The 26,868-nt window shown below is 46.1% G+C and overlaps 1 non-coding gene across 1 annotated transcript; it reads left to right on the top strand.

Annotated features, from left to right (window-relative positions):
- Positions 1 to 14,491: 14,491 nt before the first annotated feature.
- On the top strand, positions 14,492 to 14,615 carry LOC143665063 (small nucleolar RNA SNORA32). Its single transcript, XR_013166738.1, has one exon. It is a non-coding gene; the product is annotated as a small nucleolar RNA SNORA32 (small nucleolar RNA).
- The last annotated feature ends 12,253 nt before the right edge of the window (positions 14,616 to 26,868 follow it).

Raw genomic sequence — 26,868 nt, 5'->3', positions numbered from 1 at the left:
GAAGAAGGGGGGGGCGGTGTGCCGGGAAGAGGCCCCTGCCCTTTGCTGAGCCTCGGTTTCCTCATCTGTAGAATGTTTTTCCCCCTCCTGGCCGGTGAAAGACCTAGCACAGTGTCACTTAGCCGCACACTTAGGGCAAAGGGGCCAGAAGCCCTGCCTCCAGGCAGCCACATGGACTGCGTACTGGAGACAGCCAAGAATGTATTTTGCTGTGAAAAAGGAGAAGAAGAGATAACAGGGGAAGATGGAGTGAAATAAATGGAAGGAGGGCACCCAGAGGGAAGGCGTGAGCTAGGGCCCAGGGCTGCAGGGCTCCAGTGCCCAGCCGTGGCTGGCCAAATGTGTGTCTCAGGAGCGTGCCCTGGTGCTGTGTTGTGTCTGTATTTCTGCAGGACCCTTCTCAGCTCTCTCCCCGAATGTTTAAGTAATGCCCCTCTCCCCCAAACGCGCTCATACATCCCAGGGATCCCCGGCTTTGACCAGAGGGGGCCTTCGCCCTTCCATTTCCCCATAAATGGGGTCTCTCCATCACAAATAAATCCCTTTCCTTCTGGAACACGCCTGCCCTCTACACCTTACCCTTTCTATGAGCAACATGGCAAACTCCCTGCTGTGAATTTTTTTTTTGTTTTTACTTATCAGGGAAGAGAGAAGCAGATGCATCACCTTAACATACCCTCTTAAAATTTTTCATCTCTATTTTTAAAGATCAGGAGGCTCGGAGGGACTCAAGAGTAGACAGGTAGGGGGAGGCAAAGCTAGGACCCAGGCTGGCCCACCTTCTTAACTATCGTCTCCTACTGCCTCCCTGGATGTGACAGGTCAAAGTTGCTGACCCGAAAGAACCAAATAGAGCTCAGGTGGCAATCTATCTACCCCCCACTGCAGCTCCGCATTTGGGTCCCCAGCCACCTGTCCCCAGGTCCTAGGCGCGTGCTCAGGGTCCCAATGCCACCCAGGTCCTTGGCCATGGAGAAGGACAACCCGACAGAGTTATTCCCATCTTTGCCTTTAAAGGAAATGCCCGCTGCTCCCAGTCAAATGCTGAAGGTGGGGTTTTAGCCCCTCAAGGGCGTGGGGGGGATGTCTTCAGATCAAGGTGCCTCTGAGAGGTCTTCCCCAATCACTCATCAAAGTGGCAGCCCACCCTTAAATGATCCCGCTCATCACACCGTCCAACCCCAGGGGGCCTTGGGCTCTTGTCTGGCTCCAGCTGTTTTAATAAGACAGGAGGGATAGGGCCGAGGGAGGGGGGCAGGAGAGTAAACAGACTCTCTCTAGCCGGGGGAGTGTTTCCAGCAGGCTCAGGCTATGATACACCTGCCTTAAACCGTTCCCCAGCGAGAAGCTTCTCAGCCAAGAGCTGGGGCACTTTTCCATCTGGACAACGTCAGATTCTTGTCTAATTCAGCCCTCGCTGGAAAAGTGGGGCGGTGGGGGGGGCAGGGAGCAGAGAGCCCTGGATGTTGATTCTCGGGAGCTGGGGTACGGCTAGCCTCAATCCCACCCCCACTTCCTGGGGACCGTGAGCATGGCCTCACCCTCTGTAAAGCGAGCCCGAGAACCAGATGCTCTGCAAAGTCTCTCCCAGCCCTCCCCGTCGAGGGAGGCCAGTGCCGGGTGTCCCCCAAACTGCCCGACCCTTTGGAAACTGGAATCTGAGTCTCAACAAAGGAACGTGGACGTGTAATAGGTCGCCCAGAGAAAACCGACCCATCAACAAGCAAGGAGTTTAGGAGCCAGGCGCTGCTGGATTTGAATCCCAGCTCGGTCACCCGAACTCTGTGTGATGTTGGCCCACCAAGTCTGAGCCTCAGTTTCTGTAATTCACCCCACGGATTGTGCGCACTCGCCCCCGGGGCTGGGCAGGGCTGCACATGAAGTGCCTCTGCCTTCATGACCCCTTATCCATAAAAACAGAGTAAAATTTATATTTTATGAGTGAGTTGGTATAAAGATGAATTTGAACCAGAGTGAAGCATGTTCATCTTTTTCTTATGATTTTGCAAAAAAAAAATAAAATAATTAGAACCTGGGATGCCTCGTGGGGAGGTCAGTTGTGGGCCCCGTGATATTTCTAACACACAATCGTGAAATTTCACATCGGTGATTGAAGCAAGCCTAATACACCTGAGTAAAACTGAGTACACTCTCTCCTAGGAATTTTGAGGGAAGCCCTGTAGGAATCAGAGTTTCCCAGAGTAGGATAGGGATTTGATCCTGGAGAGAATCGGAGTGTGAATGGGGCTGGATGAGCCGGTGGCATGAGGGGGTCTGCTTTTCTCCCCACTGAGCTCCAGGAAGCAGGGCGATGGGTCCAGGGCCCTGGGAATCGGCATGTGCTGGTCCCTGCTCTTATTTGTGGACCACCTTCCGTGGCAGGGGCTGTAGCAGGCCGAGGGCTCCGCATGTATGATTTCATTTGGTGAACGTGAGATTAATAGCCCTAATTTCCAGATGGGGAAACTGAGGCTCTGAAAGAGCTTAACCTCTCCTTCCAGCTTTATTTCCATGCCCCTGATATACGCTAAAAGGTCCATCTCTGCACCTTTGCACGTGCCATTTCTCCATTGGGAATTTCCTCTCCTGTCCTTTCCGTCCCCTGCTTCCATGACACCTGCCTTCTGAACACTCATTTAGCCTGATGTCTGGCTCAGGGAACACAAGGGTGGCTAGGGCATTGGCTGAACTGGAAGGAGCTTCTGTTTGGCTGGGGGAGATGGGGGGACTGACAGATTATGTGCTTTAATGTTGGGGGGACGCCAGTGCTGACGGAGGGGAGGGGAGAGCGAGCCCTCTCAGCTCTTAAGGGGCTGGCCTTTGAGCTGAGGGTGGCAGGGTGAGCAGAGGGCTGCTGGCCCAGAGGGGGAAGCTGAGGCGAAGTCCCAGGGGAGGAAATGGCCAGGCTCTTTGTGAAGGTCACACTGGCCTTTGTTCCCCAACTCCTGGAACTCACCCCTTTTCACTTGTGTCCTCCTTGCTTGGAATTCCCCCTCCCCCACAGCTGCATTTCCCATTGTCAGCCTAAGTGTCCCCTCCCCCCAGAGGCCTCCCTGACACCTGTCAACAGCTCTTTTCCTGCCCTACGTGGCTCCCTGGCCCGAGCCTCTGCTTTCTTTTTTCTGAGGAAACTGCATTTTCTGCAGGATTGCAGTCTGCTCCTCCACTCTAATGTCAACCCCCTGGGGACGAGGACCTTGTCTGCTCACTGCTGGACTGCCTAAAACAGACACAGGCACTAGTAGATGCTCGGTAAATATTTGTTGAGAAAAGGAAGGATAGAGGGAGGGTAGCAAGGAGGGATGGGAGAAGGAAGAGGAAGGAAAGGGGGGCAGTGGGGAGGGATGGGGAAAGAAGGAGGAAAGGAAATGGCAAATGAAAGTGGCCTGTCACACAGGAAGTCCAAGGTACACTCGAGCTAATCCGAAGGGCTGCCTTCAAAGGCATAGGCAGGGTATAGGGGAATCCACACGGCATGCTGCCTAGCCCAGAAGGGAACCTGACACACCCCTAGGCTCAAAGGGGTGAGGGGATGGGGCTCCCTGCTGGGCAGGAGCTGCCCTGGGGCCGCTGTGCAGGCAGCGCCCTGAGCCCTGGAGGGCCCCCGCTGTCTGGACCCAACTAGAAGCCACTGTGTAAGGGAGCTGCCGACAGCGTCCAGGCAGGTCAGCCTCCCGGGGCGCAGTCAGGGAGCTGGGGTGTGGCTCCACAGCGGCAGAGGAGGGTAGGGGGCAAGCAGTGAATCTGGAGACCGCCGGCCCCTCAGGAGGCCCGATCTCAAGTGTCCAGCCAGGACCAGCCCAGGCCGGGGCCCAGGACCCTCCCTCCCTGGGCATCCCGGCTCCCTCTGGCCCATGGTAGGAAGCAGTTATTTCAGTGTGTCCTATCTCTCTGCAGCACTGTTAAGATGTCACCGAGTTGTCATCTGAAAATAGAAACCCTGCCTTGTCCTGCATGCAAACGCTGGGAAATGCAGGAGAAAGCAACTGCTCTCCCCGCAGGCTTCTTGTTTGGCTGCTGAGAGAGGCAGCGTTTCCTCGCCCGTGTGCTGGGCACTGGGTTAAGCCCATGGCAGACATGATGGTGCCGTTTTGAGCTTGCACGAGGACTCGGGGGCCTCTTCTCCCCGCTTGGTGGATGGGAAGCTGAGGGTCAGGGTGGGAGGAACTTGCCGCGATCATGGGCTGGTAAGTGGTGGGGCCGGTGCTGGAAGCCAGATCTGACCCCTGAGGCCTTCACCACAGAGCAGTTTCCGTGGTTTCTGTGTGAGTTTTCTAAAAGCTGCCAGAATGCAATATACTCGAATGCAACTGCTTTTAAAAGGGAATTTATTGAATTGCAAAATTTACAGTCCTAAAGCCATAAAAAGGCCCAAACTAAGGCATCCAGAGAAAGATAACAATTCAAGAAAAGCCGATGTCTGTCACGTGGGAAGGCATGTAGCTGGCATCTGTTGGTTCTTGTTCTGTTGCTTTCAGCTTCTGATGCCAGTGGTTTCCTCTCTAAGCATCTGTAGGTCTTTACGTAGCTTCACAGGGCACAACTCTGGGTTCTGGCTTGTTTAGCATCTCATGGGAAGGCTCCTGGCGACATCCGCTGGGCTCTGCAAATCCAAATGTCCACGCCTAGGTGTCTGCTCTCTCTGCTGGCACTCCAAACCTCTCCAAGCGTCTGTGTCTCTGTTGGCTCTGAAGCTACTGTTCTCCAAGCGTCTAAGCTTCTTCCAAAATGTTTCCCCTTTTAAACGACTCCAGTAAACTAAGCAAACCCATCTTGAATGGGCAAAGTCACATCTCCATCTAATGAAAATGTCACACCCATAACTGGGCGTGTCACATCTCCATGGAGACAATCCAATCAAAGTTTGCATCCCACAATATTGAATCATGATTAAAGGACATGGCTTTTCTGGGATATACAACACTTTCAAACGAGCTCAGGTTCTTCTTAAGAAAAAACAAACTTTTTTTTATTGTGTAATACAACATATATACAAAGCAAAGAAAGGAAAAAAGCAATGGTTTTCAAAGCATCCTTCAACAAGTAGTTACAGGACAGATCCCAGAGTTTGTCATGGGCTACCATGCCATCCTCTCAGATTTTTCCTTCTAGCTGCTCCAGAATATAGGAGGCTAGAAGGAATGAATATTTTTTTTATCATCGCAATCAACTTTTTTTTTCTTTTTTGTGAAAAATAACATATGTACAAAAAAGCAATAAATTTCAAAGCACAGCACAACAATTAGTTGTAGAACAGATTTCAGACTTTGGCAGGGGGTACAATATTCCATAATTTTAAGTTTTGAATTCTAGCTGTTCTAAGATAATGGAGACTAAAAGAGATATCAGTTTAATGATTCTGCAATCATATTCGTTTGTTAAACCCTACCTTCTCTGTATAACTCCACCATCACCTTTGATCTTTCTATCCCACTCTTTAGGGGTATTTGGGCTATGGCCATTTTAACTTTTTCATGTTGGAAAGACTAGCACAGATTCTTAAAGGAGGAAGAGATCAGGAACTCAATCGACTTAAAGATAGTTTATTTTTTTTCCCTTCATCTATCCATTCAGTCAAATAATCAATGATAAGAATCAACATTTCCGGAGTGTTACTATACACCCAGCTCTCCTCTGAGCCTTTCTTACACATTCTCTTCAGCTAATCTTTATGATAACATTGGAAAGTAGTAGGTATGATTCTTACCTCCATTGTATCAGCTGTGAAACCAAGGTTCAGAGAGGTTAGGCACTTTGTCCAAGGCCACACAGCAATGAAGAGGTAAAACCAGGACTCAAAGGCCAATGCACCTCACTATCATGCCATCCAGTCTGAATTAGGATTCAGACTAATATGCTCCTCCACTAGGCACACCAATACAATCATCCAACCCCACAGTCTCTCCAGGGGAGAAAACAAGTGCAATCGAGGCAGGGCTGCCCTGGGTGCATGGCTGCTCACAGCTGGGCCATCAGTCTCACAGGGCCTCCCAGAGCTGGGTGCAGACCTGGAAAGGACACCAGCTGCCACCAGTGTAACGAGGCCCCGCTGGGCTCAGGCCACCCCTCTACCCTACCCCACAGATCCTCACTTCCCCACAAGTGAAGCGTGCCCTGTTCCTCCGTGGGCCGGGAGGCTCCAGAGAGGAGCTGTGTCTTCGGTCTGCTCTGCACCCCTGCCTCTCAGTTGCGCACAAAGTCTGGTGGCCACGGAGCTGGGTTCGAATCCTGATTTTCCTCCTCCAGCTGGAAGCCCTGGCTAAGTCATTCCCCCATGTTCCCAGTTACCTCACTGGTGCAATGGGGATAAGAATTGGTCACCCTACAGGCCTGTGTAGGGCAGTAAATGAGACAAGGCATGTACACACTTAGCACAGTACCTGTCAAATAACAGGTTTCAGTAGGTTATTATAATTATTATTATTAATTATGGTCTCTACCCACCCAGGTGGCAAAGATGGAAAAGAGCAAGATCCCAAACCTGGGTTCAAAAGCCAGCTCTGCTCTCACCAGCTGAGTGACTTGGGACCAGTCCCCTCACGTCTCTGAGCCTCAGTGTCCTCACCGGTTGAACAGGGAAAGCAAACCTTACCTCTGAGAGCGATTGGACGAATCAAATGAGGTGACGTATGAAGCTGCCTGGTACCTGGTCAGAATTTAAAAACTAACAAAGAGTATTTGTGCCCCGAGCTTTACCCCCACCTGCATGGGGCACATCAAATGAGGTGACGCAAGTGAAAGCCCCTGGCACAGACATGTGCTCTGTCACAGTGTTTGAACCTGAATGAACAAGCTGTGTGTTTGCCTGAAGCCGTGTGTTGGCGCTGCACGTGTGCATGCGTCTTTGTGATGCCATCCTTTGGCCCAGCCAATCTCGGTTTACCTGCTTGTTCCAGATGCAATGCTGAAGCTCGGGTGACAGATTAGGGAAGGGTCCCAGCTGATCTCCCAGAGCTGATGTGGGCCCCTCCCAAGCCCTATCTTGCAGGGGCAGAGCCTACCTGCCAGCAGCAGCCGCAAAACAAACCACAAAGGAACCCTTTGGTGGTGCCGTGCTGGGCTGGGTATACACAGCTTGTGGGGTTTTCTTTTGTTTATTTGGTTTGTAACCTCCTGGGATGCTCGTGGGCTGGTCTGTCTTCAGTCCCTGTGTGTTATGGGAGAGGAGAGGGAACAGGTTTGTCATCAACTCCTCTCTGCCACCTGGCTCTCTGGAATCTCCCAGAGATAGGCCCGGAAATAGGGCCTGGGAGGGGCCCACATCAGTCCTGGGAGATCAGCTGGGTCCCTTCCCTAATCTGTCACCCGAGCATCAGCACTGCATGGTAAACTGAGATTGGCTGGGCCAAAGGATGGCATCACAAAGACGCATACCCACAAGTATGGCGCCAATACGCGACATCAGGCAATCTTCTGGGATCAAGAAGTTTCCTTGGGTTAATAGACGCGCAAACCGAGGTCTGTGAAAAACAGTTGCAGCTACGACAGAGCAGAAGTTGTATGTGAACCCGGGTCTCCTGATCCCAAGCTCCAGCTCTCTCCCCTCTGCTCTTCCTGCCTCTACAGAGAGAGAGAGAGCGAGAGAGAGGACACCCTGGAGATCAGAGGTAGAGGTTCCGTGCCCACCTCCCGTAGGTCACTTCTAGTGGCAATGCCATTGCCTGCGGTGGGGGAAATCCTCAAAAATGAATGCTTTCTTTGTAATCTGAGTCCAAAGAAGCAGTACTAGCCCAGGTCCCAGAAGCACTGAAGGCCACAGTGGAGGTCTACTGGGGTGGGAGGTTGCTGGTCAGATGCCCTCTCTCTCTCCTGGAAGTACCTGGGCTTTAATCGGGAGGCACCCAGAGTCTGGCCACTTCTCACCTGTCCGCCACCGCCATCAGCCTGATCTGAGCCACCGCCACTTGCCCAAAGATGCTGGAACCGCCTCGCTGGTCTCCTGCTGCCCCTCACCCCTCGTCCTTCTATACTTAATTCTCCACCCAGTAGTCAGAGAGACTCTTTGGAAAAGATGTCAGCAAACATCCATCTCCTTCTCAACACCCTGCAATGACCCCTAAATTAAGCAGAGGTAAAGCCCAAGTCTTTGCATGGGCCTACGAGGCTGCTCTCTGACTTTACCACCCACCCTTTCCCTCAATTCTGCCCCAGCTGCAGTGCCCCCTTTGCTACTCCTTGGATCTGCCGAGCACACTCCTGCCCCAGGGCCTTTGCTCCAGCTGAGCTTGGATGGCTCTTTTCCAGAGGTGGGCATGGCTCCCTCCTTCTTCTCCTTCAAGTCTTTGCCAAGGGCCCTTCCTGGCGTCCCTCCTTAATTTAGCGATAGCCTCTTCCCACTCCTCATGGGCCTGATCATCTTTTTCATTTTGCCTTTTTATTTATCACTTACAGCACTAGATAACTTTACTGTTCATTTTCTGTCTCCTCTATCCTCCCCCTGCTGGAATGTCAGCTCCAGGGGGCAGGGGTCTGTTCTGTTTACTGATGTATCCCAAGCACCCAGAGTGGTGCCTAGGATTTATTAAGGTATTCAATAAATATTTGCTTAAGTAATCAATGAATCACAAGAGAGAGCGTGGTGGGATGGATAGAAGGACTTACTAACCATAAGAGACTTGAGGTAAGGTTTGAACAGACACCTGTAGGGGCGTCACAGCAGGGCTGACAATAGCTTCTGGCTGGAGACTCTCCTCAAGAGACCCTCTGGTCCCCCAGAGCTGAATGCTGGCTGGAAAAGACCACCTTTCCCGTCAAGAGGTCATGTCCCTGGAGAGGCTGGCCAGAGGGTAAGCAGGTGACAGGGAAAGAGCAGAGACTCTTTAAGCTAGTTTCTGACTGACTTGCTGCAACTTGCACCTCACGGCTCTTCATCTGTGAAGTGGTGCTGCTATCAGGCAGAAAGGGTGTTGCGGTGAGACAACAGGACAGAACACACATGTTATCGTCACCATCGTTTGCTAATGTTCATTGAGCACTTACTATATGCCGAGGCCAGGACATGTATCATTTCATTCAGCAGCTTGGGCAACGTGAGGGACTCTTGTCATCCTCATTCTACAGCTGAGGAAGCAGAACCAGATAGGTGGAGCCACTTGCCCAAGGTCACACAGCACCTACGGGATTGGAGCCGATGTCTGTCAGGTTACAGAGCCCCTTAGTGGTACTGCAGAATGGATCCATTTGTTTGGTGAGTGCACATTACCTGGTGCCCTGAGTACACGATCTGCTCTAAAATCCTCCTTCACCTCTCTGGGGGTTTAAGTGATGTTATCATCTCCATTTTAGAGCAGGCTTGGAGAACCTAGTTGCTCAAGAAATATTTGCTAATGATCAGTGAGTTACCACAAGGGAGAAAGTGTAAGGACTTCCTTACCGATGTGTTCTAGTCTGCTAGCTGCCGGAATGCCACATACCAGAAACAGAATGGCTTTTAAAAAGGGGAATTTAATGAGTTGCTAGTTTACAGTTCTAAGGCCGAGAAAATGTCCCAATTAAAGCATGTCTATAGAAATGTCCAATCAAAGGCATCCAAGGAAAGATACCTTGGTTCTAGAAGGCCGATGAAGTTCAGGGTTTCTCTCTCAAGTGAGAAGGCACATGGCGAACACAGTCAGGGCTTCTCTCTTGGCTGGAAGGGCACATGGCGAGCACGGCGTCATCTGCTAGCTTTCTCAACTGCTTCTGGTTTCATGAAGCTCCCCGGGAGGGGTTTTCCTTCTTCATCTCCAAAGGTCGCTGGCTCGTGGAGTCTCAGCTTTGTGGTGCTGCAGCATCCTCTGCTCTCTCCAAATCTCCTTCATTCTCCAGAATGTTTCCTCTTTTATAGGACTCCAGAAACTTATCAAGACCCACCCAGATGGGTGGAGACATGTCGTCACCTAATCCAGCTTAACAACCACTCTTGATTAAATCACATCTCCAGGGAGATGATCTGATTACAGTTTCAAACATATAGTATTGAATAGGGATTATTCTGCCTTTACAGAATGGGATTTTGATTCAAACATGGCTTTTCTAGGGAGCATACCTCCTTTCAAACCAGCATACAACCCAAAGTAACATTTGATCAGAGATCTCTAGGCGATTCAGAACAAGATTATTTGGTGGTTAGAGCCTCAGTTGTCTGAGACTGAGAAAACTGAGAGGGTGGGCAGATGCCTAGGGTCCCGGAGCTGCTAGATGGTGGAAAGTGTGATACTGGCAGGTCTTTCCTGTACCCACAACTATATGACAGGCCTCTCTGGAATGTGTTGCTGTTCAGTGGGGGAGGGGTATGTGTGTGGATGCCCGGTGCTGGTCAGAGGCTCTCCCTTTAGTTCCCTGGGTGGCCAAATGGGGGCATGTGCAGTTGACTTGGGGGACCCAAGTGGGTTGAGCTCATGCCCACTCTTGCCTGGCACCAAGTCTACACAGCCAGCCCCTTCTCAGAGGCCTTTGGACATAGCTCCTGAAGCCCCTTGCTTGCTTTCAAGCCCATTCCTTTTCCTTCAGGGTCCTTGGACCAAGCCATGACCTGAAAGTTGCTACCTCCTTCCCCCGCAATGCTAACAGAGGCTCATCACCTTCTTCTCAGTGTGAGGAATCCCCTGCCTTCCCCTCACTCTTGCTGCCTAGAACATAAATCCATTTAACTAGCAGAGGGTGAACTGATGTCTCTATCCCAGTGGGAGGGGAGAGTGCTTGGCACACAGGGGGTGCTCAGTGAATGTCAGTTTCTACAGCACCTGGCTTCTGCTGAGCTCTTTGCCTTCATTTCTTCCCTTTCTCTCTTGGGCTCCCTGGGCTTCAGCCTCACTGACCTTCTCCCTGTTCCTCATCAACACCAGCTTGTTCCCACTCCAGGACCTTTGCACTGCTGCTGCTTCTACCTGCTACAGGCTTCACTCAGAGCATCACCTCGTTGTCTCCTTCTTGTCACTGAGGGCTCAGGTCAAATGTCACCTCCTCAATGATGCCTTTCCTGACCTCACAGTTCTGAGGTCTCCCATCTCCAGTTGCCCTTGATTGCATTGCCCTATTTTATTATCTTCATAGTATTGATCACTTTCTGAAATCACACCATTAATATTTATGGCCTCTTTCTTTCTTCTGAATGTTAGCTTTAAGAAAAGAGGGACCTGGGCTCTCATATCTACTCTTATGGCTCCAACATTGGAAAACTGGTACAGAGGAGGCAAACTCTGAGTATTAGTTGGACACATAAATTCTGAGGGTACAACGTCAAGTAGCTGACCTGACTGGCAAGACATTTCTTTGAATTCTGATGCTTTTTCTTACAACTTCATACACAGTTTTCATTCTATCTGTATTTGCTTTATTTTTTTTAAATGGGGTTTTGTCCCTCAAAAATATGAGAAAAATTGAGTCTCTGGGAAGATGCATGTTGTTTCAACTGTACTGTTGTTGGGTGCCTCCCGAGTAAAGCCCAGGTGCTTCTGGGAGGAGAGAGAGGGCATCTGGCCAGCACCAGAGTCTTTGCACTGTGCTGGAGAATCACAGATCTAGCCCAATGGCAGGTCAATCCGACTCTGAAGATGAAGCTGTGGGGAAACGGGCCTCTTGCCAATGGAGACATAGACTGGAGCAACAGTTCAAAAGGGCAGTTTGGTATCATCCAATAAAATGAAAAACGTGCATACTAAACAACTGTGGTAAACTGATTGAAAAATGGCCCCAATTCTTCCCCATCCCACATGGCCACTCCTCCTATCAAGAGATGGATTCTAATGTAAACCGTGGGCTGTAGTTAATACTACAGTTATAATACTGTTCTTTTATCAATTGCAATAAATTTACCACACTAATACGAGGTGTTAATATTAGAGGGGTATATGGGAACTCTGTTTTCCGCATGAATTTTCTGTAACCCTACAACTTTTCTAATAATAATACAAAAGGAAAGATGGATTCTATCTCCCCTTCTCTTGACTCCGGGTGGCCAATAGAATGGAGCAGAAGTGTTGGTATGCCAGCTCTGTACCTACTAGACCTCCAGAGGCCCTGTACGTGTCTACTTGCTCTCTTGGATGCCTGTCTCCACCAGGAGGACAAGCCTAGGCTAATCTGCTCAAAGAAGACAGAGCACATAAAGCAGAGATGAGTTGTCCCAGCTAAGGCCATCCAAGACCAGCCAGCCCCCAGCTGGCCTGCTGGTCGATCTCAGACCCCTACGTGAGCACAGCCAAATTCAGCCAAGGTAGGACCAGCTCAGCAAAACTGCCCCAGCAACCTGTCAGCTAATGGGATATAATAAATGATTGTTTTGTTTTTAGCCTTTAAGTCTTGGATTGTTTGTTACGCAGCATTATTGTGACAATAGACACCTGATGCAACCAGTCAGTGGTTCTGCTCCTTGGAGTCTGCCTTGAGATACACACATGTGTCAGCAAAGAAGGTGAGCTCATTGTGTCAGCCAAACAGACAAATGAACCTCAGTATCCAGCAATAGGGGAATTGATTCATAAACTAAAGAATTTTAAGCAACAACAAAAAAACAATAAAAAGGAATGGACTACAGATACATTGCACAACATAAATGAAGCTCAGAAACAGTGCAAAAGAAGCCTGATTGAAAAGAATGCATATTGTATGATTACATTTACATGAAATTTTAGAAAAGACAAAACTAACATATAGTGAGAGAAAACACTTCAGTAACTATTTAGAGCAGGAGGATGGGGTATTGACAGGCAGGAAGGAGGAGGGAGATGATATGGTGTGTATCTTGGTTTGGGTGATGGTTATACATAATGTACACATGTATGTGCAAACTAATGGAACTGTCCTCTTAAAATGCGTGCATTTTATTGGATGTTAGATTATATCTTAATAAAGTTGATTAAAAAAAAAAACAACCCACAAGAGAGCACAAAAAAAGACAACATCTTCCATCAGGGGCATTCCAGCGTCACTGCCTACTTAACGTGCAAAACAGTAACAAGCACTTTCCGCCCTCCTTTCTCAGGTTCCCGGGCCAATCTTCCAAGACAATGAGTAATTAGCCATGGAGGAGTTGGAGTGGCTGCAGAGCCAAAAACAACAGCAGTGTCACATCAGATGCCAAGACACCTCCCGGTAAGAGCTGAGCTCAGCCGGGGTGTCCCGCCCACCCCCACCCACACAGCCATAGCCACCCGCAGAAGGAAAACCGTCCCATGGGGCCCCGGCACAGTCGGGGCTGCTTTTCTCCACCTTTTTTTGGGCTGCTCTTGGGCCTCTGAGGCAGACAAGATCACTAGGAGATTATTTTGACGACGACGGCTCCTGCCTATCAGAGTCCTCCCAGGAAGCGCCGCAGAGAGCCAGCACAGTGAAGGGGCCTCTCCAGACACTGCCTTATCGTCTCCTCCTTCTGTGTTTCAGGGGAGGCCCCCTTGGCCCCAAGTTACAGGAGAAGAAACTGAGTCTCTGAATGGGACAGCTTGAAGGAGCAGGCATCTCAAGCCGCCTGACTCTCTCCTACCCGCCAGTACAGAAACGCTCCGCTTGTCCCCAGCCCAACTTCTCCCAACAGTCTCTAAGCTCCCACACCTCTTTCCACTCCTGAAATCGTGCCTGGTGGTTATTATGGGCTTTTAGAATGCAGCTTCTCTTCAGGCTTGCTTTTGTGGAGCTTATTTCTATAGCAGAGAGCACTCAGCCTACCTACACTTATGCCTAGGAGTTACTTCTGGAGGACCTCTTTTGTTGCTCAGATGTGGCCTCACTCTCTCTAAGCCCAACTCTGCAAGTGAAATCATTGCCCTCCCCCCTATGTGGGACATGACATCCAGGGGTGAAAGTCTCCCTGGCATGGATATAACTTCCAGAGACAAGCCTGGCCCTGGCACCAGGGGATCAACAATGCCATCCTGACCAAAAGGGGAAAAATAAATGTAACAAAGTAAGGTATCAGTGGCTGAGAGAGTTCAAATAGAGTCGAGAGGCTATTCTGGAGGCTGGTTTTCCTCAAGCTTTAGTGAGATATTGCAAATTACCATAGTTTGCCAAAACCCAACCCAAACCATTCCTGTTAACCCTAAAGAATACCTAGGGCTCCATCTGAGATCCTACAGAGGTTCCATGCACTAGGACTACTTTCCAGAAACCTTCAACCTACAGATGGGTTCCTAGGCCAGATAAGTCCTGCAACACAGAGGAGCCAACATCTCCAAGAACTTCAACTAGTTCCATCCCCCAACCCACATTATCAACATCACTTTTCAATGTGAAAAAGTTAGAAAGGGCAGAGCCCAAATAACCCTAAAAGTTGGGAAAAGGATCAAAGGAGAAGGAGGAGTTATAACGGAGAAGATAGGATTTAACAAATGAGTATGCCTGCTGAATCATTATATTGATATTTCTTTTAATCTCCAGTGTCTTGGAGCAGCGAGAAGGATAAACCTAAAATTGTGGAACTGTAACCCATACCAAACTCTGAAATCTGTTTACGACTACTTGTTACAATGTACCTTGAAATTTATTGCTTTTTTAAAATATATTTCATATTTCATAGTAAAAACTTTTTTTTTAAATGATACCATTTCTGATTTGCTGTGGAATTGACATTAAAAAAAAACTTCCCAGTAGGTTTTCTATTTGCTCCCTTGCTAGCATTCAGCCTGTTGGAAGCATTCTATCCCTTTGCTTTATTTCTGTTGCTTGTATCACTGTTTAATAGAAATAATGCAACCTATTTGTTATTTTCTAATGTGTACTTTATTTTACAGTTTTTTTGTGCTAATGTCTTTGAAATCTGTTAATGGCTATTGGACAACACAGGCCTAAGCTCGCTACGACAATGTGCTTTGCCCAGCTAATCCAAATGACCTAACCATCTAGGCTGCTATTAGAGCACGTCCTGATTTCTGGAAGTAACCTTTATATTCTAGCTATTATGTGAGACTGTCTAGCAGTTGTGGATTTCTTTTAAATGGGGTTATCTTGAGGATAAATCTTGCCTCAAGCTTCAGAAGAACCAAGGTAACTTTGATAAGCAGTGGAATGAAACTCTACATGCAGAATAGCTTAAATAAAAATTCATTGACTTTAATATTGCCTAATGCTACATGTAATAAAATTCTACACTGTAGAAAATAGAAAAATAAAAAAATCCCCTGGCCTCTGTCCCCTCCTTTCCTAGTACAGAAGGGGTACCGGACTCAGTAAGGCCCACCCAACAAAGCGCAGTATCCTTGGCCAGCCTGCCATCCTTTCCTAGCAGCATAGCTCTTCTCCCACACAAATATCCCTCCAGAGGCAGGCCACTGAGGAAGAAGTAAGGGTGGGGTAGGAGTGGGGGAGGTGGGAGGAGGGTGTCCAGGGGCCCTAACGTCACCTACTGCTCCCTTTTAAAGGCCCTAGGTGTGGAGTTGGGAGGTCAGCATGGCAGGGCATGGAGCTGCAGGCCAGGAGAGCAGGTTATTCTAGAGGAGTTATTCTAGATTCTGTCTGCCTTTGCACGCCATGCTTTAAACGCCTCCATTCAATCTCGAGTCCAAGCTACTTGGCACAGCTTTCAGGGCCCTGCACATTCCGGGCCAGACTTTCTGACATCTGAGACCAGAAATAGACCCTAAGGAGGCCCTTCGTGAAGTATTAGCTGGTATCTCCTGTGTGTCCTTGGGCAACTCACTCAACCTCTCTGATCTCAGGAAATGGGCACAATAATAGGACTGAGGGAGGTTGTAAGTATTCAATAGGACTGCACAAGCCTTTCTTGGCCCATGCTGGTCCTTCTTAGAATAACATTCCACCTATCAAGTGCTCAATCAAAAGTGTACATCTAACCCCAGGCAATACGGTCACACCCCACTCTGGCTCCCGTGGCCCTCCTGGGGTTGTCTGGAAGTCCTTATCCTGTGGGGATCAGGAGCACAACCCTAACATGTTGGATTGCTCTGAGCTTTAAATGTGTCAATACTAACCGGTACTGCGAACAGCTCCTGGCTCACACTGAGAGGCCAGGGAAACGTGGCCTCTCCTTATCACAACTTGCATAACTTTTGTCCTGGGTCAAAGTCACCAGTCCTTCCCATTGACCTGCAAACCGACTAAGGCGGGGGCCTGGGACTTTCTTCCCATCTGCATCCTGCAGAAGGAATCTTGACAGGAAGGAAAAGTGGCTTGCCTTCAGGACAGGGATGATGAAGCTCAGCAGCCCGTGGAGATTGCATGATTTAGCCCATGTCATTTTTGTGCGTCAACTTAACCCTGGCTTGCCTTAGGCCTGTCAAACTCTGGGGGATAAGAAAAACAGATCATGATGCTGAAAACAGGCTCCAAGCCCAAACCGTTCCTAGTTCTAGGACATACTTGGGACAGGTTGAGATAAATACTGGTGGTTTATCACAGGAAGGCTCATTTTGGCTGGGGGAGGGTGAGTGTGTATGCGTATGCAGCCAGCTGATTTATGGTGACCTGAGCCAAGCACCGGACAGAGTGAGCCCATCTGTCTACTTCGTTGCAGAAGAAGTCCAGAGAGAGAAGTCAGAGATGGAGCTGAACAGGTCATGAGTGGATACAGGAGCTGGGGGCCTTTGTTTACTCCTGAGGTGTCTTCCTTTCATGTGTTTGGCAGGGAGCACTGCCATGAGCCCCTCCAAGAATACAGCCCACACGTCCTGGGAGAGCTGGACTCTCCGTGGGGAGAAGGGCCTGACTCCAGGCAGCAGCCAGGACCTGGGACATTCTCAGCATCTCGAGGTTTGCCAAAGGGAAGCATAGCCAGTAGGAGGGAGATTAAGGGGCCAGGAAGAAGAATCCATAGTAGAAGGACTGTTATCAAGATAGAGCCACAGCCTTCCTTAAAATGATAGAGGGAATATATGAAAAACCCACAGCTAATATCATCCTCAATGGGGAAAAATTGAAAACTTTCCCCTAAGATCAGGAACAAGACAAGGATGTCCATTATCACCACTATTATGCAACATTGAGTTGAAGGTTTTAGCCAGAGCAATTAGACAAGAAAAAGAAATACAAGGCATCAAAATTGGAAAGGAAGAAGTAAAACTATCACTGTTTGCAGACGATATGATACTATACGTCGAAAACCCGGAAAAATCCACAACAAAACTACTAGAGCTAATAAATGAGTACAGCAAAGTAGCAGGTTACAAGATCAACACTCAAAAATCTGTAGCATTTCTATACACTAGTAATGAACAAGCTGAGGGGGAAATCAAGAAACAAATCCCATTTATATTTGCAACTAAAAGAATAAAATACCTAGGAATAAATTTAACTAAAGAGACAAAAAACCTATACAAAGAAAACTACAAAAAACTGTTAAAAGAAATCACAGAAGACCTAAATAGATGGAAGGGCATACCGTGTTCATGGATTGGAAGACTAAATATAGTTAAGATGTCAATCCTACCTAAACTGATTTACAGATTCAATGCAATACTAATCAAAATCCCAACAACTTGTTTTTCAGAAATAGAAAAACCAATAAGCAAATTTATCTGGAAGGGCAGGGTGCCCCGAATTGCTAAAAACATCTTGAGGAAAAAAAACGAAGCTGGAGGTCTCGCGCTGCCTGACTTTAAGGCGTATTATGAAGCCACAGTGGTCAAAACAGCATGGTATTGGCATAAAGATAGATATATCGACCAATGGAATCGAACAGAGTGCTCAGATATAGACCCTCTCATCTATGGACATTTGATCTTTGATAAGGCAGTCAAGCCAACTCACCTGGGACAGAGCAGTCTCTTCAATACATGGTGCCTAGAGAACTGGATATCCATATGCAAAAGAATGAAAGAAGACCCATATCTCACACCCTATACAAAAGTTAACTCAAAATGGATCAAAGATCTAAACATTAGGTCTAAGACCATAAAACAGTTAGAGGAAAATGTAGGGAGATATCTTATGAAACTTACAATTGGAGGCGGTTTTATGGACCTTAAACCTAAAGCAAGAGCACTGAAGAAGGAAATAAATAAATGGGAGCTCCTCAAAATTAAACACTTTTGTGCATCAAAGAACTTCATCAAGAAAGTAGAAAGACAGCCTACACAATGGGAGACAATATTTGGAAATGACATATCAGATAAAGGTCTAGTATCCAGAATTTATAAAGAGATTGTCCAACTCAACAACAAAAAGACAGCCAACCCAATTACAAAATGGGAAAAAGACTTGAACAGACACCTCTCAGAAGAGGAAATACAAATGGCCAAAAGGCACATGAAGAGATGCTCAATGTCCCTGGCCATTAGAGAAATGCAAATCAAAACCACAATGAGATATCATCTCACACCCACCAGAATGGCCATTATCAACAAAACAGAAAAAAGTGCTTGAGAGGATGTGGAGAAAGAGGCACACTTATCCACTGTTGGTGGGAATGTCAAATGGTGCAACCACTGTGGAAGGCAGTTTGGGGGTTCCTCAAAAAGCTGAATATAGAATTGCCATACGACCCAGCAATACCATTGCTAGGTATCTACTCAAAGGACTTAAGGGCAAAGACACAAACGGACATTTGCACACCAATGTTTATAGCAGCATTATTTACAATTGCAAAGAGATGGAAACAGCCAAAATGTCCATCAACAGACGAGTGGCTAAACAAACTGTGGTATATACATACGATGGAATATTATGCAGCTTTAAGACAGAATAAACTTATGAAGCATGTAATAACATGGATGGACCTAGAGAACATTATGCTGAGTGAGTCTAGCCAAAAACTAAAGGACAAATACTGTATGGTCCCACTAATGTGAACCGACATTCGAGAATAAACTTGGAATATGTCATTGGTAACAGAGTTCAGCAGGAGTTAGAAACAGGGTAAGATAATGGGTAATTGGAGCTGAAGGGATACAGACTGTGCAACAGGACTAGATACAAAAACTCAAAAATGGACAGCACAATAATACCTAATTGTAAAGTAATCATGTTAAAACACTGAATGAAGCTGCATCTGAGCTATGGGTTTTTTTTTTTTTTTGTCTGTCTGTTGGTTTGTTTGTCTTTTTCTTTTCTTTTCTTTTTCCTTTTCTTTCTTTTTTTTTACTATTATTATTATTTTAATTTTTTTCTCTATATTAACATTCTATATCTTTTTCTGTTGTTTTGCTAGTTCTTTTCCTAAATCGATGCAAATGTACTAAGAAATGATGATCATGCATCTATGTGATGATGTTAAGAATTACTGATTGCATATGTAGAATGGAATGATTTCTAAATGTTGTGTTAATTTCTTTTTTTTCTTTAATTAATAGAAAAAAAAAAAAAGAAAAAAGATAGAGCCACAGCAACGTGGCATTGAGAAGCCTTCTTGTCCAAAAGGGGGAAGGGAGAAATGAGACAAAATAAAGTGGTAGTGGCTGAGAGATTTCAAACAGGTTATCCTGAGAGTTATTCTTATGCATTATATAGATATCCCCTTTTTAGTTTCTGGTGTACTGGGGTGGCTGGAAGGAAGTGCCTGAAACTGTTAAGCTGTGTTCCAGTAGCTGTGATTCTTGAAGATGACTGTATAACAATATAGTGTTTGCAATGTGACAGTGTATTTGTGAGAACCTTGCATCTGAAACTCCTCATCTGTGGACAGATGAAGTAATAAAATAAGGACAAAAATAAATAAATAATAGGGGGGAATAAGGGGTAAAAAGTAATTGTGTACATTACAATACTAGTGGTCAGTGAGAGGGATGGGTAAGAGGTATGGGATGTATGATTTTTTTTCCTTTTTTCTTGTTATTTCTTTTTCTGGAGTGCTGCAAATGCTCTAAAAAGGATCATGGTGATGAATACACAACTATATGATGATATTGTGAGCTGTTGATTGTACACCATGTATGCACTGTATGCGTGTAAAGATTTGTCAATAAAAAAATATTTTTTAAAAAGTGAAAAAGAAAAACAAACCATGGTACACCCCCATCCCACCACCCCCATCTCAGTGAGGCCATCAGCCTGGTAATCATCTCCCAGGCGGCCTCTCTGCTTCCATCCCTTTCTTGCCCAGGGTAAAATCCTACTACAGCATGCCCACAGCAATGAAAAATTGGATATTACTCAGTTGGGGGCTGGTTCCCATACTCAGCCCAGCCTCTTTCAAGCCTTTAAATAGCACAATCTAGTATTTTACCTGACTGAATATCTTGGACCCCACTTACAGCAAATGAAAGGGCTTTACTGTACTGCCCCTCTCCCTCCCACTCCCTGCTTTTTCCCTTAATACTCTAAATATTCCCACCTCAGGGCCTTTGCATATGCTGTTCCTTTTGCTAGTGACGCTCTTCCAGATAGATAGGCTGGCTTTCTTCCCTCTGTTAGGTCTCCACTAAAATAGCATGTGTGCTGGTTTGAAAGGAAGTGTGCCCCCTAAGAAAAGCCATGTTTTAATATAAATCCCATTTCATAAAGGTAGAATAATCTCTATTCAATTCTGTATGTTTGAAACTGTAATGAGATCATCTCCCTGGTTGATGTGATTTAGTTAAGAATGGTTGTTAAACTGGATTAGGGATGACATATCTCCACCCATTTGAGTGGGTCTTGATTAGTTTCTGAAGTCCTATAAAAGAGGAAACATTTTGGAGAATGAGATTCAGAGAGATTCAGAGAGAGCAACACTACAAAGCAGAGAGTCCACCAGCCAGCGACCTTTGGAGATGAAGAAGGAAGACACCTCCCGGGGAGCTTCATGAAATAGGAAGCCAGGAGAGAAAGCTAGCAGATGTGCCCTTCCAGCTGAGAGAGAAGCCCTGACTGTTCGCCATGTGCCTTCTCACTTGAGAGAGAAACCCTGAACTTCATCGGCCTTCTTGAACCAAGGTATCTTTCCCTAGATGCCTTTGATTGGACATTTCTATAGACTTGTTTGAACTGGGACATTTTCTCGGCCTTAGAACTGTAAACTTGCAACTCATTAAATTCTCCCTTTTAAAAGCCATTCCATTTCTGGTATATTGCATTCCGGCAGCTAGCAAACTAAAACAGCATGTTATCATATTCCTCGCACACCCCATCACACTCTATCCCTCCCCCTCCTTTATTTTTCCCCATAGCTTTTACCACCCGCTATGTTTATTTATTTGTTTGTTTTCTTATTGCCTGGGCCCATTTTGGATTAACTGCAGTACCCCTAATGTGCCCAATGTATGGCAACAAAAAATATCCATTCAGTGAATGACTAATGATCGCTAATATTTAGCGACTGCTTAATAGGTACCTGGCTGAACATTGGATGTCTACTATTAACGTCCTCAATACTGCTGCGCAGTAGACACAATCACTGAATTCAGCGAAGGGAAGTGACTTGCCCACAGTTGGAAGTAGGATTCAAACCCACCTGGTGGCAGAGACTGAGCTCAGAGCCTCTCTCCTAAAAGAAGATATGGTCTTGGGCTTGTTTTGAGAAGACCATCATGCTCCAGCCCAGGGCATCCTAGGAGGGAAAAGGACCCTTGATCTGCAGAAAATACAAAGAGCAAATTATAGAAATGTGTTTCCTTTGCGGTGAAATACTTGGGTGATTAAAGAGGAAACTAAATATCCAAAGCAACCTCCACCTAACATGAAACCACTACCATTTATTAAGAATGGCCATATGCCACACACTGGCTCAGTGCTTGCACACTTGGCCTCAGTTTAATCTTCCCAACCCGCAAGCCGCACATACTGTTACTATTACCATTTTACAGTCAAGAAAAGTATGGCTCAGAGAGGTTAAGCGAATTACTGAAGGTTGCTAATTGATTGAGCAACGGCACGTCTGTTTGATTCCAAAGCTGAGGTCATCTCTTCTTTAACCTATTGCCTCTGTCAGACATAAGGTCGTAAACTCCCAAATCATACTGTGCATTTGGCAAGGAAAGAGTCGGGGTCTGTTTTTCCTTTATATTCTCAACATGTAGCACAACATGCACAGGTGTGTGCTCAGTGAACATCTGTTGGCTCTCTGGTTGTCTGTCTGTCTGTCTGTCTAGCTGTCTGGCTGGCTGGCTGGGTGGGTGGGTGGATGGATGGATGGATGGATGGATGGATGGGTGGATGGGTGGATGGATGGATGGGTGGGTGGATGGATGGATGGGTGGCTAGACAATGGGATGGATAAATGGATGGATGGATGGATGGATAAATTGATAGATTCATGGATGGATGGACAGATAGATGGACGAACAAATTATTTGAGTGAAGGGAGGAGTGGTTTCCAGCTGGGTGGCTTTATCTAAGCCCAGGCCAGTGTCTCTTGAACATCCAGGTCTGCAGAGTTGCTATTTCCAAAGCTCATGTGAGGCTTGTTAAATGCTCTCATTCTTGTCTCCTTGGCAGACTCTGACTCAGAAAACCAAGGCCCAGGGAACTACAGTTTTCAAAAATTTAAAAATCTTTTTAGCTTTTTATTGTATAAAATAACATATACACAAAGCAAAAAAAGGAAAAAAGCAACAGTTTTCAAAGCACTCTTCAACAAGTAGTTACAGGACAGATCCTGGAGTTTGTCACGGGCTACCATACCATCCTCTCAGATTTTTCCTTCTAGCTGCTCCAGAACATTGGACTCAAGAGGGAATAAATATTTCTTTATCATCACAATTGACCTTTAAAAATTTGTGTGTGTGTGTGTGTGAAAAATAATGTATATACAAAAAAAGCAATAAATTTCAAAGCACAGCAGAACAGTTAGTTATAGAACAGATTTCAGAGTTTGGTATGGGTTACAATTCCACAATTTTAGCTTTTTACTTCTAGCCGCTCTAAGGCACTGGAGACAAAGAAAAAAATATATATAATGATTCAGCTATCACACTCATTTGTTAAACCTGACCTTCTCTGTGTAACTCCACCAACACCTTTGATCTTTCTATACCTCTCTTTAGCAGTATTTGGACTATGGCCATGCTAACTTTTTCATGTTTGAAGGGGCTGCCACTAATATGGGGTAGGGAGATGGAACTATCTGATGTTCTGGAGAGGCTGGGCCCTCTAGGTGTCAGGACTTATCTGGTCCCGGCACCCATCTGGAGGTTGTAGGTTTCTGGAAGATTACCCTAGTGAGTGGAACCTTTGTAGAATCTTATATATTGCCCTAGGTGTTCTTTAGGATTGGCTGGAATGGTTTTGGTTAGGGCTTGGCAAATTATGATAGGCAGCAAAATGTCTAACTGAAGCCTGTTTGAGAGTGACCTCCAGAGTAGCCTCTTGACTGTATTTGAACTCTCTCAACTAGCGATACCTTATTTATTACACTTCTTTTCCCCCTTTTGGTCAGGATGGCATTGTTGATTCCACAGTGCCAGGGCCAGGCTCATCCCCGGGAGTCATGCCCCACTTCACCCGTGGATGTCATGTCCCACATAGCAGGGAGGGCCATGACTTCACTTGTGGAGTTGAGCTTAGAGAGACTGAGGCCACATCTGAGCAACAAAAGAGGTCCTCCAGAAGTAACTCCTAGGCATACCTATAGGTAGACTAAGTGTCTCTGCTACATAAGCTTCACTAGAGCAAGCCTCAGGATCAAGGGCTTGACCTATTGATTTGGGTGTCCCTAATGTTTGACACAATATCCGGGGTTTCCCCGGTGGTAAAGTTTAATAGTTCCATATTTTTTCTCCCATCCCTCAAGGGACTTTGACAATGCTTTTTGATTATCTATTTAATATATTCCAGGATGTATCCAGGCATTATATTAAGCTATATAGAGTAAAAGCCCTCATTCTTATTCTGGGCATCTTGTGTTTCGATCGTTTAAATGAGCTGTCCAGACAGGTTGAGTTAGATTATGTGCTACAGACAATTTAGGTTCCAGACAAAATAAACCTTTCTTCCTTTGGTCTCAAAGAGTAGGTGAAGTTCTTGAATATAGGCAATGCCTTCCTTACTCCCGTGTTCTGAATTACCTTAATCCTGACCTGATCCGCTTCATTTTTATCTCTAAGTACCAGGTAATACATATATAAGAAGAGCCTCTCAAAATCCTGAAATGATAAATTACCACTCTGGACTAAATGTGGCTGCTATAAGAGCTTACAATATAGGCCCCTGTTTTCGTATAAGCATTTTCTAAAGGAGACCATACGATAATTGTTCTTTCGTTTCTGGCTTATTTTGCCTCACCCGATGTCCCACAGGCTCATTCACAGTGTTGCATGCATCAGAACTTCGTTCCTTTTTTTGTACAGCACAATATTTGATCATATGTATACACCATCGGTTGCCAATCTACTTCTGTCAGTGCACCCTTCAGCTGTCTGCATTCATCAGGCATCACGTATAATGCCCAAAGTCCACAGTCCATCAGCACTCTCAATTTTATATAATTTAATTGTTCCCAAGAGAAAGATAACCAATAAACACACCCTCACCAAATAGGAAATCTCAACTTCCCCTTCACTCTTGCTAGGGAATTCTATTTTTAACACATTTGCTAGGAGAGTCTGACATTCCCTCGAAGTTTGAGACCCACAGCTTTAAGTTCAGCTCAAATATCCCAGTTCAGCTTTCATACACAGCCCCTAGATTCTCCCAGCAGGCATTTGCCCAGTACATTAACAGAGGCCGGTTGGTGGCAGTCCAGGGGAGAGTGAGAGAAATTACCAAGGGCACAGAAGATCAACTTATTAGGAAAGATGGAAGGAATTGAGGGGGCAGCTCTCCTGTGAGGCAAAGCAGGAGCCACACATAAATCTTGGGGGACAGATAGCAACCCAGGGCGAGAGGCGTTATATATCCTGCTGTGCAGACATTACTGGCCTAATGGGGGGAGGAATTATACATGGAAAACTCTGTGCTAGGGAGACATTTATAACAGACTGCCTGAACAGCTAGAGTATTATGACTTTGGAACAAGATTCATCAACTCTGGGGCTGGAGAGGCCCTTAGAGTTAATAGTTTTAAGACGTATTTAAACGTCTTAAAAAACTTTTAAAGCACTGGATTCCTTTGTTCATATGAGATCTTACACATGCAAAAAAAACGAAAGTAAAGCTATTTGGTTCACCATCCCTCTACCCAAAAGTGACCACAGGACCATCTCCACAGAACCCTGCAGGGTTCCAAGGAGCCAAGTTTGAAAATCACTGATGTGAAACTCTCATTTTGCAGAAAGAGAAACCAGAGCTCCGAAGACAGAAGGGGCTTTCCCCCAGGGCACAGAGTGAATTGGTAGCAGAATCCGGAGCAAAACACAGCCTTTCGTTCAGGGAGTGCAGTTCTCAGCGCATCTAACAAAATAACAAAAATAAACACAGCTAACCCACACTGAGCGCCTTCTCTGTGCAGGGCCCCAACTTCCATCCTTGATTTGCATGATCTCATTTCTTCCTCACCATGGTCCAGGTGAGGGGGCGAGTATCACTCCCATTTCATAGATGACAGAACCAGGCACAGAGAGGTTAAGCACCGTGAGTCACACAGCTAACGAGAAGAGGAGGTAGAATCTGAACGAGACCAGATGATTCCAGAACATGGTCTTTCAGCTTTCAGCACCTCCACCCTGCCCTGCTGCCTCTACAAGAGCACTGAGGTTGCAAGGAAGGAACTGGAGCTGTTCTTCCTTCCTTTCCATTATTCTCTCCAGGGAAGTAGGCTGCCTTTTTGGTCATTGCTGTGGTTATTTATTAATAGACTTTACTTTTTAGAATATGTTTTAGATTTACAGAAAAGTTGAGCAGATAGTGCAGAGAACTCCCATGAAACCTGCCCACCTCCCCTACACGGTTTCCCTTGTCATCAACATCTTGCAATGATGCAAGATGAACCCATATCAGTGCATTGTTGTTAACTAAAATTAAGTAAGGCTCACAACTAGTGTTGCTCAGTTCACTAGCTTTGAGTGTTGGAAAATATAAAATACAACGTATCCATCATTACAATGTTATACAGAATAGTTTTTCCCACCCTAAAAAGCACCCATCCTGTGCTCCATCTCTTCATTTGCCACCTGCCTGAACCCCTGGCAACTACTGATCTTTTTACTGTTCTACAGTTTTGCCACATAGATAGAATCATACAGCATATAGCCAGATTGATATTTTTCAAATGCAAATCTGGTTGAGGTCCTCTCCTTCTCAAATACCTTCAGTGGCTCCCTACTGCCCCTCAGAATATACCTGTAGCCTCATGTTAATGTACTGGCCCCCTCCTTTTTGGATGCCAGCCACACCAGCCTCCTTGCTCTTTCCAGCTTCCCCTGCCTTTGTATTTATACACCAATGGTCTCCACACTTTGTTAACATGTACCCAACCATAACATATTTTTCAGCACATCCCAGACATCTGCACACTTTTTATTTAAAAAATTATTTTCAATGTATCTGTATTAACATATTATGTGTATTAAAAATGTACATAAAATAATTAAAATCAATAAAAGACAAAATAAAAATAAGTATCAAAAGAAACCGTGTTATTTTCTTGCATCTTGCATCTTTTCTGGAAGAGGGGATCTGCAGTCCCATTCTAGACTCCTGGTATACCCTGTCCCATGGCTTAGAGCACTCATCTGGAGCCCACCTGCTTCTCTGCCTGGATAACTATGGCTCTTCCTTCAGATCAAGGTTGCACCATTGCTTCTTCTGAGCAACATTTCCTGCTCTCAAGACTTCCCGTGCCTCTCCCTTACAGCACCGGGCTCACTTGTAACCATCTAATGGATTATTTTAAATCAACTGTTGTCTCATCCTTCTTCCTGTCCTATGTGTTGCATGAGGGTAAGGCCCGGGTCTGTTTTGTGTGTAACCTCCTGTTCTAGTTTGTTAGCTGCCGGAATGCAATATACCGGAAACAGGATGGCTTTTAAAAAGACGAATTAAATGAGTTGCTAGTTGACATTTCTAAGGCTGAGAAAATGTCCCAATTAAAACAAGTCTATAGAAATGTCCAATCACAGGCATTCAGGGAAAGATACCTTGGTTCAA

Source organism: Tamandua tetradactyla, chromosome 20, assembly GCF_023851605.1.
Source record: "Tamandua tetradactyla isolate mTamTet1 chromosome 20, mTamTet1.pri, whole genome shotgun sequence".
Taxonomy (NCBI): Eukaryota; Metazoa; Chordata; class Mammalia; order Pilosa; family Myrmecophagidae; genus Tamandua; species Tamandua tetradactyla.
This window is presented reverse-complemented; position numbering and strand designations above follow the sequence as displayed.